The following is a 12500-nucleotide window of genomic DNA, read 5'->3' as shown; positions in this document are numbered from 1 at the left end:
TGAGAGAGAATGTGTGTGAGAGAGAGAATGCGTGTGTGAGAGAGAATGCCTGTGTGAGAGAGAGAGAGAATGTGTGTGTGACAAAGAGAATGTGTGTGTGAGAGAGAATGCGTGTGTGAGAGAGAGAATGTGTGTATGAGAGAGAGAATGTGTGTGCAAGAGAGAATGCGTGTGTGAGAGCGAGAGAGAATGTGTGTGAGTCAGAGAGAGAATGCGAGTGAGAGAGAGAATGCGTATGTGCGAGAGAGAATGCGTGTGTGAGAGAGAGAATGTGTGTGTGAGAGAGAGAGAGAATGCGTGTGTGAGAGAGAGAGAGAGAATGTGTGTGAGAGAGAGAGAATGCGTGTGTGCGAGTGAGAGTGAGAATGCGTGTGTGCGAGAGAGAATGTGTGTGTGAGAGAGAATGTGTTTGTGTGAGAGAGAGAATGTGTGTGTGAGAGAGAGAATGTGTGTGAGAGAGAGAATGTGTGTGAAAGAGAGAATACGTGTGTGAGAGAGAGTGCGTGTGTGAGAGAATGTGTGTGTCAGAGAGAATGTGCGTGTGAGAGAGAATGCGTGTGTGAGAGAGAGAGAATGTGTGTGTGAGGCAGAATGTGTGTGTGAGAGAGAATGTGTCTGTGAGAGAGAATGCGTGTGTGTGAGAGAGAATGCGTGTCTGAGAGAGAAAATGAGTGTGTGTGAGAGAATGCGTGTATGAGAGTGAATGCGTGTGTGAGAGAGAGAATGTGTGTGTGTGAGAGAGAATGTTTGTGTTAGAGAGAGAATGCGTGTGTGAGAGAGAGAATGCGTGTGTGAGAGAGAGAATGTGTGTGTGAGAGAGAATGCGTGTGTGAGAGAGAGAATGTGTGTGTGAGAGAGAGAATGTGTGTGTGAGTAAGAATGTGTGTCAGGGAGAGAGAGAATGTGTGTGAGAGAGAGAATGCGTGTGTGCAAGAGAGAGAGAATGCATGTGTGAGAGAGAGAGAGAATGTGTGTGAGAGAGAGAGAATGCGTGTGTGCGAGTGAGAGAGAGAATGCGTGTGTGCGAGAGAGAATGCGTGTGAGAGAGAGAATGTGTGTGTAAGAGAGAATGCGTGTGTGAGAGAATGTGTGTGTGAGAGACAATGCGTGTGTGAGAGAGAATGCGTGTGTGAGAGAGAGAGAATGTGTGTGTGAGAGAGAATGTGTGTGTGAGAGAGAATGCGTGTGTGAGAGAATGTGTGTGTGTGAGAGAGAATGTGTGTGAGAGAGAGAATACGTGTGTGAGAGAGAATGTGTGTGTAAGAGAATGCGTGTGTGAGAGAATGTGTGTGTGAGAGAGAATGCGTGTGTGAGAGAGAATGGGTGTGTGAGAGAGAGAGAATGTGTGTGTGAGAGAGAATGTGTGTGTGAGAGAGATTGCGTGTGTGAGAGAGAATGCGTGTGTGAGAGAGAATGCGTGTGTGAGAGAGAATGCGTGTGTGAGAGAGAATGTGTGTGTGAGAGAGAATGCGTGTGTGAGAGAGAATGCGTGTGAGAGAGAGAGAGAGAATGTGTGTGTGAGAGAGAGAATGTGTGTGTGAGAGAGAGAATGTGTGTGAGAGAGAATGCGTGTGTTAGAGAGAGAGAGAATGTGTGCGAGAGTAGAATGCGTGTGTGCAAGAGAGAGAGAATGCGTGTGTGAGAGAGAGAGAGAATGCGTGTGTGAGAGAGAGAGAATGCGTGTGTGCGAGTGAGAGTGAGAATGAGTGTGTGCGAGAGAGAATGTGTGTGTGAGAGAGAATGTGTTTGTGTGAGAGAGAAAATATGTGTGTGAGAGAGAGAATGTGTGTGTGAGAGAGAATGCGTGTGTGAGAGAGAATGCGTGTGTGAGAGAGAGAGAATGTGTGTGTGTGAGAGAGAATGTGTGTGTGAGAGAGAATGCGCGTGTGAGAGAGAGAATGCGTGTCTGAGAGAGAGAATGAGTGTGTGAGAGAAAATGCGTGTGTGAGAGAGAATGCGTGTGTGAGAGAGAGAATGTGTGTGTGAGAGAGAATGTGTGTGTGAGAGAGAATGCGTGTGTGAGAGAGAGAATGCGTGTGTGAGAGAGAGAATGTGTGTGTGAGAGAGAATGCGTGCGTTAGAGAGAGAATGTGTGTGTGAGAGAGAGAATGTGTGTGTGAGAGAGAATGTGTGTCAGAGAGAGAGAGAATGTGTGTGAGAGAGAGAATGCGTGTGTGCAAGAGAGAGAGAATGCGTGTGTGAGATAGAGAGAGAATGTGTGTGAGAGAGACAGAATGCATGTGTGCGAGTGAGAGAGAGAATGCGTGTGTGCGAGAGAGAATGCGTGTGTCAGCGAGAGAGAATGCGTGTGTGTGAGAGAGAGAGAATGTGTATGAGAGAGAGAGAATGCGTGTGTGCGAGTGAGAGAGAGAATGCGTGTGTGCGAGAGAGAATACGTGTGAGAGAGAGAATGTGTGTGTGAGAGAGAGAATGTGTGTGTGAGAGAGAATGTGTGTGTGAGAGAGAATGCACGTGTGATTGAGAGAATGCGTGTCTGAGAGAGAGAATGTGTGTGTGAGAGAGAATGCGTGTGTGAGAGAGAGAATGCGTGTGTGTGAGAGAGAATGTGTGTGTGAGGGAGAATGCGTGTGTGAGAGAGAGAATGTGTGTGTGAGAGAGAGAATGTGTGTGTGAGAGAGAATGTGTGTCAGAGAGAGAGAGAATGTGTGTGAGGGAGAGAATGCGTGTGTGCAAGAGAGAGAGAATGCGTGTGTGAGATAGAGAGAGAATGTGTGTGAGAGAGACAGAATGCATGTGTGCGAGTGAGAGAGAGAATGCGTGTGTGCGAGAGAGAATGCCTGTGTCAGAGAGAGAGAATGCGTGTGTGTGAGAGAATGCATGTGTGAGAGAGAATGCGTGTGTGAGAGAGAATGTGTGTGTGAGAGAGAATGCGTGTGTGAGAGAGAATGCGTGTGTGAGAGAGAGAGATAATGTGTGTGTGAGAGAGAGAATGTGTGTGTGAGAGAGAATGCGTGTGTGAGAGAGAGAATGTGTGTGTGAGAGAGAGAATGCGTGTGTGAGAGAGAGAATGTGTGTGAGAGAGAGAATGCGTGTGTGAGAGAGAGAATGTGTGTGAGAGAGAATGCGTGTGTGAGAGAGAGAATGTGTGTGTGAGAGAGAGAATGTGTGTGTGAGAAAGAATGTGTGTCAGGGAGAGAGAGAATGTGTGTGTGAGAGAGAATGCGTGTGTGCAAGAGAGAGAGAATGCATGTGTGAGAGAGAGAGAGAATGTGTGTGAGAGAGAGAGAATGCGTGTGTGCGAGTGAGAGAGAGAATGCGTGTGTGCGAGAGAGAATGCGTGTGTCAGAGAGAGAGAATGCGTGTGTGTGAGAGAGAGAGAATGTGTGTGAGAGAGAGAGAATGCGTGTGTGCGAGTGAGAGAGAGAATGCGTGTGTGCGAGAGAGAATGCGTGTGAGAGAGAGAATGTGTGTGTAAGAGAGAATGCGTGTGTGGTAGAATGTGTGTGTGAGAGACAATGCGTGTGTGAGAGAGAATGCGTGTGTGAGAGAGAGAGAATGTGTGTGTGAGAGAGAATGTGTGTGTGAGAGAGAATGCGTGTGTGAGAGAATGTGTGTGTGTGAGAGAGAATGTGTGTGAGAGAGAGAATACGTGTGTGAGAGAGAATGTGTGTGTAAGAGAGAATGCGTGTGTGAGAGAATGTGTGTGTGAGAGAGAATGCGTGTGTGAGAGAGAATGGGTGTGTGAGAGAGAGAGAATGTGTGTGTGAGAGAGAATGTGTGTGTGAGAGAGATTGCGTGTGTGAGAGAGAATGCGTGTGTGAGAGAGAATGCGTGTGTGAGAGAGAATGTGTGTGTGAGAGAGAATGCGTGTGTGAGAGAGAATGCGTGTGAGAGAGAGAGAGAGAATGTGTGTGTGAGAGAGAGAATGTGTGTGTGAGAGAGAGAATGTGTGTGAGAGAGAATGCGTGTGTTAGAGAGAGAGAGAATGTGTGCGAGAGAGAGAATGCATGTGTGCAAGAGAGAGAGAATGCGTGTGTGAGAGAGAGAGAGAATGCGTGTGTGAGAGAGAGAGAATGCGTGTGTGCGAGTGAGAGTGAGAATGAGTGTGTGCGAGAGAGAATGTGTGTGTGAGAGAGAATGTGTTTGTGTGAGAGAGAAAATGTGTGTGTGAGAGAGAGAATGTGTGTGTGAGAGAGAATGTGTTTGTGTGAGAGAGAGAGAATGTGTGTGTGAGAGAGAGAATGTGTGTGTGAGAGAGAATGCGCGTGTGAGAGAGAGAATGCGTGTCTGAGAGAGAGAATGAGTGTGTGAGAGAAAATGCGTGTGTGAGAGAGAATGCGTGTGTGAGAGAGAATGTGTGTGTGAGAGAGAATGTGTGTGTGAGAGAGAATGCGTGTGTGAGAGAGAGAATGTGTGTGTGAGAGAGAATGCGTGCGTTAGAGAGAGAATGTGTGTGTGAGAGAGAGAATGTGTGTGTGAGAGAGAATGTGTGTCAGAGAGAGAGAGAATGTGTGTGAGAGAGAGAATGCGTGTGTGCAAGAGAGAGAGAATGCGTGTGTGAGATAGAGAGAGAATGTGTGTGAGAGAGACAGAATGCATGTGTGCGAGTGAGAGAGAGAATGCGTGTGTGCGAGAGAGAATGCGTGTGTCAGCGAGAGAGAATGCGTGTGTGTGAGAGAGAGAGAATGTGTATGAGAGAGAGAGAATGCGTGTGTGCGAGTGAGAGAGAGAATGCGTGTGTGCGAGAGAGAATACGTGTGAGAGAGAGAATGTGTGTGTGAGAGAGAGAATGTGTGTGTGAGAGAGAATGTGTGTGTGAGAGAGAATGCGCGTGTGAGAGAGAGAATGCGTGTCTGAGAGAGAGAATGTGTGTGTGAGAGAGAATGCGTGTGTGAGAGAGAATGCGTGTGTGAGAGAGAGAATGTGTGTGTGTGAGAGAGAATGCGTGTGTGAGAGAGAGAATGCGTGTGTGTGAGAGAGAATGTGTGTGTGAGAGAGAATGCGTGTGTGAGAGAGAGAATGTGTGTGTGAGAGAGAGAATGTGTGTGTGAGAGAGAATGTGTGTCAGAGAGAGAGAGAATGTGTGTGAGAGAGAGAATGCGTGTGTGCAAGAGAGAGAGAATGCGTGTGTGAGATAGAGAGAGAATGTGTGTGAGAGAGACAGAATGCATGTGTGCGAGTGAGAGAGAGAATGCGTGTGTGCGAGAGAGAATGCCTGTGTCAGAGAGAGAGAATGCGTGTGTGTGAGAGAATGCGTGTGTGAGAGAGAATGCGTGTGTGAGAGAGAATGTGTGTGTGACAGAGAATGCGTGTGTGAGAGAGAATGCGTGTGTGAGAGAGAGAGATAATGTGTGTGTGAGAGAGAGAATGTGTGTGTGAGAGAGAATGCGTGTGTGAGAGAGAGAATGTGTGTGTGAGAGAGAGAATGCGTGTGTGAGAGAGAGAATGTGTGTGTGAGAGAGAATGCGTGTATGAGAGAGAGAGAGAATGTGTGCGAGAGAGAGAATGCGTGTGTGCAAGAGAGAGAGAATGTGTGTGTGAGAGAGAGAGAGAATGTGTGTGAGAGAGAGAGAATGCGTGTGTGCGAGTGAGAGTGAGAATGCGTGTGTGCGAGAGAGAATGTGTGTGTGTGAGAGAGAGAATGTGTGTGTGGGAGAGAGAATGCGTGTGTGAGAGAGAATGTGTGTGTGAGAGAGAATGCGTGTGTGAGAGAGAATGCGTGTGTGAGAGAGAGAGATAATGTGTGTGTGAGAGAGAGAATGTGTGTGTGAGAGAGAATGCGTGTGTGAGAGAGAGAATGTGTGTGTGAGAGAGAGAATGCGTGTGTGAGAGAGAGAATGTGTGTGAGAGAGAGAATGCGTGTGTGAGAGAGAGAATGTGTGTGAGAGAGAATGCGTGTGTGAGAGAGAGAATGTGTGTGTGAGAGAGAGAATGTGTGTGTGAGAAAGAATGTGTGTCAGGGAGAGAGAGAATGTGTGTGAGAGAGAGAATGCGTGTGTGCAAGAGAGAGAGAATGCATGTGTGAGAGAGAGAGAGAATGTGTGTGAGAGAGAGAGAATGCGTGTGTGCGAGTGAGAGAGAGAATGCGTGTGTGCGAGAGAGAATGAGTGTGTCAGAGAGAGAGAATGCGTGTGTGTGAGAGAGAGAGAATGTGTGTGAGAGAGAGAGAATGCGTGTGTGCGAGTGAGAGAGAGAATGCGTGTGTGCGAGAGAGAATGCGTGTGAGAGAGAGAATGTGTGTGTAAGAGAGAATGCGTGTGTGGTAGAATGTGTGTGTGAGAGACAATGCGTGTGTGAGAGAGAATGCGTGTGTGAGAGAGAGAGAATGTGTGTGTGAGAGAGAATGTGTGTGTGAGAGAGAATGCGTGTGTGAGAGAATGTGTGTGTGTGAGAGAGAATGTGTGTGAGAGAGAGAATACGTGTGTGAGAGAGAATGTGTGTGTAAGAGAGAATGCGTGTGTGAGAGAATGTGTGTGTGAGAGAGAATGCGTGTGTGAGATAGAATGTGTGTGTGAGAGAGAGAGAATGTGTGTGTGAGAGAGAATGTGTGTGTGAGAGAGATTGCGTGTGTGAGAGAGAATGCGTGTGTGAGAGAGAATGCGTGTGTGAGAGAGAATGCGTGTGTGAGAGAGAATGTGTGTGTGAGAGAGAATGCGTGTGTGAGAGAGAATGCGTGTGAGAGAGAGAGAGAATGTGTGTGTGAGAGAGAATGTGTGTCAGAGAGAGAGAGAATGTGTGTGAGAGAGAGAATGCGTGTGTGCAAGAGAGAGAGAATGCGTGTGTGAGATAGAGAGAGAATGTGTGTGAGAGAGACAGAATGCATGTGTGCGAGTGAGAGAGAGAATGCGTGTGTGCGAGAGAGAATGCGTGTGTCAGCGAGAGAGAATGCGTGTGTGTGAGAGAGAGAGAATGTGTATGAGAGAGAGAGAATGCGTGTGTGCGAGTGAGAGAGAGAATGCGTGTGTGCGAGAGAGAATACGTGTGAGAGAGAGAATGTGTGTGTGAGAGAGAGAATGTGTGTGTGAGAGAGAATGTGTGTGTGAGAGAGAATGCGCGTGTGAGAGAGAGAATGCGTGTCTGAGAGAGAGAATGTGTGTGTGAGAGAGAATGCGTGTGTGAGAGAGAATGCGTGTGTGAGAGAGAGAATGTGTGTGTGTGAGAGAGAATGCGTGTGTGAGAGAGAGAATGCGTGTGTGTGAGAGAGAATGTGTGTGTGAGAGAGAATGCGTGTGTGAGAGAGAGAATGTGTGTGTGAGAGAGAGAATGTGTGTGTGAGAGAGAATGTGTGTCAGAGAGAGAGAGAATGTGTGTGAGAGAGAGAATGCGTGTGTGCAAGAGAGAGAGAATGCGTGTGTGAGATAGAGAGAGAATGTGTGTGAGAGAGACAGAATGCATGTGTGCGAGTGAGAGAGAGAATGCGTGTGTGCGAGAGAGAATGCCTGTGTCAGAGAGAGAGAATGCGTGTGTGTGAGAGAATGCGTGTGTGAGAGAGAATGCGTGTGTGAGAGAGAATGTGTGTGTGACAGAGAATGCGTGTGTGAGAGAGAATGCGTGTGTGAGAGAGAGAGATAATGTGTGTGTGAGAGAGAGAATGTGTGTGTGAGAGAGAATGCGTGTGTGAGAGAGAGAATGTGTGTGTGAGAGAGAGAATGCGTGTGTGCGAGAGAGAATGTGTGTGTGAGAGTGAATGCGTGTATGAGAGAGAGAGAGAATGTGTGCGAGAGACAGAATGCGTGTGTGCAAGAGAGAGAGAATGTGTGTGTGAGAGAGAGAGAGAATGAGTGTGAGAGAGAGAGAATGCGTGTGTGCGAGTGAGAGTGAGAATGCGTGTGTGCGAGAGAGAATGTGTGTGTGAGAGAGAGAGAATGTGTGTGTGGGAGAGAGAATGTGTGTGTGAGAGAGAATGTGTGTGTGAGAGAGAATGCGTGTGTGAGAGAGAGAATGCGTGTCTGAGAGAGAGAATGTGTGTGTGAGAGAGAATGTGCGTGTGAGAGAGAATGCATGTGTGAGAGAGAGAGAATGTGTGTCTGGGAGAGAGAATGTGTGTGTGAGAGAGAATGTGTGTGTGAGAGAGAATGCGTGTGTGAGAGAGAGAATGCGTGTCTGAGAGAGAGAATGTGTGTGTGAGAGAGAATGCGTGTGTGAGAGAGAATGCGTGTGTGAGAGAGAGAATGTGTGTGTGTGTTAGAGAATGTGTGTGTGAGAGAGAATGCGTGTGTGAGAGAGAGAATGTGTTTGTGAGAGAGAGAATGTGTGTGTGAGAGAGAATGCGTGTGTGAGAGAGAGAATGTGTGTGTGTGAGAGAGAATGTGTGTGTGAGAGAGAATGTGTGTCAGAGAGAGAGAGAATGTGTGAGAGAGAGAGAATGAGTGTGTGTGAGAGAGAGAGAATGCATGTGTGCGAGTGAGGGAGAGAATGCGTGTGTGCGAGAGAGAATGCGTGTGTCAGAGAGAGAGAATGCGTGTGTGAGAGAGAGAGAATGTGTGTGAGAGAGAGAGAATGCGTGTGTGCGAGTGAGAGAGAGAATGCGTGTGTGCGAGAGAGAATGCGTTTGAGAGAGAGAATGTGTGTGTAAGAGAGAGAGAATGTGTGTGTGAGAGAGAATGTGTGTGTGAGAGAATGTGTGTGTGAGAGAGAGAGAATGTGTGTGAGAGAGAGAATGCGTGTGTGAGAGAATGTGTGTGTGAGAGAGAATGTGTGTGTGAGAGAGAATGCGTGTGTGAGAGAGAATGCGTGTGTGCGAGAGAATGTGTGTGTGAGAGAGAATGCGTGTGTGAGAGAGAATGCCTGTGTGTGTGAGAGAGAGAATGTGTGTGTGACAGAGAGAATGTGTGTGTGAGAGAGAATGCGTGTGTGAGAGAGAGAATGTGTGTGTGAGAGAGAGAATGTGTGTGCAAGAGAGAATGCGTGTGTGAGAGCGAGAGAGAATGAGTGTGAGAGAGAGAATGCGAGTGAGAGAGAGAATGCGTATGTGCGAGAGAGAATGCGTGTGTGAGAGAGAGAATGTGTGTGTGAGAGAGAATGCCTGTATGAGAGAGAGAGAGAATGTGTGCGAGAGAGAGAATGCGTGTGGGCAAGAGAGAGAGAATGCGTGTGTGAGAGAGAGAGAGAATGTGTGTGAGAGAGAGAGAATGCGTGTGTGCGAGTGAGAGTGAGAATGCGTGTGTGCGAGAGAGAATGTGTGTGTGTGAGAGAATGTGTTTGTTTGAGAGAGATAATGTGTGTGTGAGAGAGAGAATGTGTGTGAGAGAGAGAGAATGTGTGTGAGAAAAAGAATGCGTGTGTGAGAGAGAGAATGTGTGTGTGTGAGAGAGAATGTGTGTGCGTGAGAGAGAATGTGTGTGTGTGAGAGAGAGAGAATGTGGGAGAGAGAGAATGAGTGTGTGTGTGAGAGAGAGAATGCGAGTGAGAGAGAGAATGCGTATGTGCGAGAGAGAATGCGTGTGTGAGAGAGAGAATGTGTGTGTGAGAGAGAATGCGTGTGTGAGAGAGAGAGAGAATGTGTGCGAGAAAGAGAATGCGTGTGTGCAAGAGAGAGAATGCGTGTGTGAGAGAGAGAGAATGTGTGTGAGAGAGAGAGAATGCGTGTGTGCGAGTGAGAGTAGGAATGCGTGTGTGCGAGAGAGAATGTGTGTGTGAGAGAGAGAGAGAATGTGTGCCAGAGAGAATGTGTGTGAGAGAGAGAGAGAGAATGTGTGCCAGAGAGAATGTGTGTGTGAGAGAAAGAATGCGTGTGTCAGAGAGAGTGCGTGTGTGAGAGAATGTGTGTGTCAGAGAGAATGTGCGTGTGAGAGAGAATGCATGTGTGAGAGAGAGAGAATGTGTGTGTGAGAGAGAGAATGTGTGTGTGAGAGAGAATGTGTGTGTGAGAGAGAATGCGTGTGTGAGAGAGAGAATGCGTGTCTGAGAGAGAGAATGTGTGTGTGAGAGAGAATGCGTGTGTGAGAGAGAATGCGTGTGTGAGAGAGAGAATGTGTGTGTGTGAGAGAGAATGCGTGTGTGAGAGAGAGAATGTGTGTGTGAGAGAGAGAATGTGTGTGAGAGAGAGAATGCGTGTGTGAGAGAGAGAATGTGTGTGTGTGAGAGAGAATGTGTGTGTGAGAGAGAATGTGTGTCAGAGAGAGAGAGAATGTGTGAGAGAGAGAGAGAATGTGTGAGAGAGAGAGAATGCGTGTGTGCAAGAGAGAGAGAATGCGTGTGTGAGAGAGAGAGAGAATATGTGTGAGAGAGAGAGAATGCATGTGTGCGAGTGAGGGAGAGAATGCGTGTGTGCGAGAGAGAATGCGTGTGTCAGAGAGAGAGAATGCGTGTGTGAGAGAGAGAGAGAATGTGTGAGCGAGATAAAGAATGCGTGTGTGCGAGTGAGAGAGAGAATGCGTGTGTGCGAGAGAGAATGCGTGTGTAAGAGAGAGAGAGAATGTGTGTGTGAGAGAGAATGAGTGTGTAAGAGAGAGAGAATGTGTGTGTGAGAGAGAATGTGTGTGTGAGAGAATGTGTGTGTGAGAGAGAATGTGTGTGTAAGAGAGAATATGTGTGCGAGAGAGAATGCGTGTGTGGGAGAGAATGTGTGTGTGAGAGACAATGCGTGTGTGAGAGAGAATGCGTGTGTGAGAGAGAATGTGTGTGTGAGAGAGAATGCGTGTGTGAGAGAGAATGCGTGTGTGAGAGAGAATGTGTGTGTGAGAGAGAATGCGTGTGTGAGAGAGAACGCCTGTGTGTGAGAGAGAGAGAATGTGTGTGTGACAGAGAGAATGTGTGTGTGAGAGAGAATGCGTGTGTGAGAGAGAGAATGTGTGTTTGAGAGAGAGAATGTGTGTGCAAGAGAGAATGCGTGTGTGAGAGCGAGAGAGAATGTGTGTGAGAGAGAGAGAGAATGCGAGTGAGAGAGAGAATGCGTTTGTGCGAGAGAGAATGCGTGTGTGAGAGAGAGAATGTGTGTGTGAGAGAGAATGCGTGTATGAGAGAGAGAGAGAATGTGTGCGAGAGAGAGAATGCGTGTGTGCAAGAGAGAGAGAATGCGTGTGTGTGAGAGAGAGAGAATGTGTGTGAGAGAGAGAGAGAATGCGTGTGTGCGAGTGAGAGTGAGAATGCGTGTGTGCGAGAGAGAATGTGTGTGTGAGAGAGAATGTGTTTGTGTGAGAGAGAGAATGTGTGTGTGAGAGAGAGAATGTGTGTGAGAGAGAGAATGTGTGTGAAAGAGAGAATACGTGTGTGAGAGAGAGTACGTGTGTGAGAGAATGTGTGTGTCAGAGAGAATGTGCGTGTGAGAGAGAATGCGTGTGTGAGAGAGTGAGAATGTGTGTGTGAGAGAGAATGTGTGTGTGAGAGAGAATGTGTGTGTGAGAGAGAATGCGTGTGTGTGAGAGAGAATGCGTGTCTGAGAGAGAGAATGTGTGTGTGAGAGAGAATGCATGTATGAGAGAGAATGCGGGTGTGAGAGAGAGAATGCGTGTGTGTGAGAGAGAATGTTTGTGTTAGAGAGAGAATGCGTGTGTGAGAGAGAGAATGCGTGTGTGAGAGAGAGAATGTGTGTGTGAGAGAGAATGCGTGTGTGAGAGAGAGAATGTGTGTGTGAGAGAGAGAATGTGTGTGTGAGAAAGAATGTGTGTCAGGGAGAGAGAGAATGTGTGTGAGAGAGAATGCGTGTGTGCAAGAGAGAGAGAATGCATGTGTGAGAGAGAGAGAGAATGTGTGTGAGAGAGAGAGAATGCGTGTGTTCGAGTGAGAGAGGGAATGCGTGTGTGCGAGAGAGAATGCGTGTGTCAGAGAGAGAGAATGCGTGTGTGTGAGAGAGAGAGAATGTGTGTGAGAGAGAGAGAATGCGTGTGTGCGAGTGAGAGAGAGAATGCGTGTGTGCGAGAGAGAATGCGTGTGAGAGAGAGAATGTGTGTGTCAGAGAGAATGTGTATGTGAGAGACAATGCGTGTGTGAGAGAGAATGCGTGTGTGAGAGAATGTGTATGTGAGAGACAATGCGTGTGTGAGAGAGAATGCGTGTGTGAGAGAGAGAGAATGTGTGAGTGAGAGAGAATGTGTGTGTGAGAGAGAATGCGTGTGTGAGAGAATGTGTGTGTGTGAGAGAGAATGTGTGTGAGAGAGAGAATACGTGTGTGAGAGAGAATGTGTGTGTAAGAGAGAATGCGTGTGTGAGAGAATGTGTGTGTGTGAGAGAATGCGTGTGTGAGAGAGAATGCGTGTGTGAGAGAGAGAGAATGTGTGTGTGAGAGAGAATGTGTGTGTAAGAGAGATTGCGTGTGTGAGAGAGAATGCGTGTGTGAGAGAGAATGTGTGTGTGAGAGAGAATGCGTGTGTGAGAGAGAATGTGTGTGTGAGAGAGAATGCGTGTGTGAGAGAGAATGCGTGTGTGAGAGAGAGAGAGAATGTGTGTGTGAGAGAGAGAATGTGTGTGTTAGAGAGAATGCGTGTGTGAGAGAGAATGCGTGTGTGAGAGAGAATGCGTGTGTGAGAGAGAATGTGTGTCTGAGAGAGAATGCGTGTGTGAGAGAGAATGCGTGTGTGAGAGAGAGAGAGAATGTGTGT

The sequence above is a fragment of the Chiloscyllium plagiosum genome, unplaced genomic scaffold (assembly GCF_037043375.1).
Source record: "Chiloscyllium plagiosum isolate Xiang-an unplaced genomic scaffold, Cpla_swu_hap1 HiC_scaffold_39, whole genome shotgun sequence".
Classification (NCBI taxonomy): domain Eukaryota; kingdom Metazoa; phylum Chordata; class Chondrichthyes; order Orectolobiformes; family Hemiscylliidae; genus Chiloscyllium; species Chiloscyllium plagiosum.
This window is presented reverse-complemented; position numbering follows the sequence as displayed.